Source organism: Nematolebias whitei, chromosome 9, assembly GCF_014905685.2.
Source record: "Nematolebias whitei isolate Nwh7 chromosome 9, NemWhi1, whole genome shotgun sequence".
NCBI lineage: Eukaryota > Metazoa > Chordata > Actinopteri > Cyprinodontiformes > Rivulidae > Nematolebias > Nematolebias whitei.
This window is the reverse complement of record NC_056506.1, coordinates 42,966,069-42,967,443: the sequence shown is the minus strand read 5'-3', so window position 1 is coordinate 42,967,443 and position 1,375 is coordinate 42,966,069.

The window sequence follows — 1,375 nt, the reverse complement described above, 5'->3', positions numbered from 1 at the left end:
GAGTGTACAGTCAGCTGGGTCTTTTGCAGCGATGAGCCAGAATCCACGCCAGGAACTGACAGGACCAATCAGGGACGAGCCTGGGCCTCATCCATGCATGCTAATCAGCTCATCAGAGGAGGCTGAAGGGGGGGGGGGGGGCTTATTGCTATGGATACAGCAGCTGAAGTCACATGATATCACCTGAGCCGGTAAACCAAGTGGAATGAACGTTACGCCTCAGCTCCACGAGAATCTGTGACCTTCAGTGACATAATCGCTGATAAGATCAGCTAAAAGCTGCCTGCAGAGAGAGAAGGTATTCTCGCTCTGGTATGTGGACTGTTTGTCTTCTTTATGTCGCCTCACTTGCCTTTATGTTTTATTGTGCAACACACATGGTGCCACAACACTTGATGGGTTGAGTGGGAGATGGAAGACTAAACAACTCCTTCAATGCGTGTGTGTTTTTGTAGATAAGCGTTTTAATCATCTTTGAAAGACCTCAGTGAGTCATTACAGTGAGTGACACAAACATCAGCAACTGATGGATTTGACGACTGGCACAAAAAATAAAAATAAAAAAAATCATGGCATTATTTTCATTTTGTAAAGTCGAACATGCAGTGATTTTGACAATATTCATCATTAAGTTCAAAAGCTGATAAACACTATCAAGTGCTTTTTTAGTGCAGAGGACATTATTTAGCAGAATAATAATCTCTAACACATTCCTGGTAGTGTAGCAACTGTCTAAAGATGTATTTCCTATCAAAAGTCTTTTATCTTGTCGACCTAACCCAGCCACTTTTGACTGCTTTTATCCTGAGCATCTTTGAGGTCACTCATCCTTTCATATGCAAATGTTGTAATCAACATTTACCATTGAACTGAGCTTCTGCAGGGCTTGGACTCATTAGATGTTTTCGGGTAAATTAACCTTTACTGCTGGAAGGGCAGCTGAATATCCCAACCATGTGAGCACATTTACGAGGTAGTAAACGTCCTTTTTCCATAGATTGAAATGAGCAGCAGCACCAGGTGAATTTGGACGAGCTATCCGACCACAACTGCAGTGATCCGTTTCAACTGGCGTATTAATAAAATGAATGGATCATAAAGATGTTGAGCCCCCAACACAACACATTGTGAGCAATATGGAATCGATGTTGTTTTTGCTCACGTTTGTGAGATTGAGAAAGGCTAAACTCGTGCTGTTATTATGTATTACCTGCTGTCAAAGGCAAAATGTGGGTGATAATGTTTTTGTCCATGTGTTTGTCTGGTACCAAAATGTCATGAGTAAACATTGAATGTACATCTACAATTGATTATCTTTTGGAATCAACCTCATCTACTTTGACATCTTGTGATGTAAAATTTTGTCTATAACTCT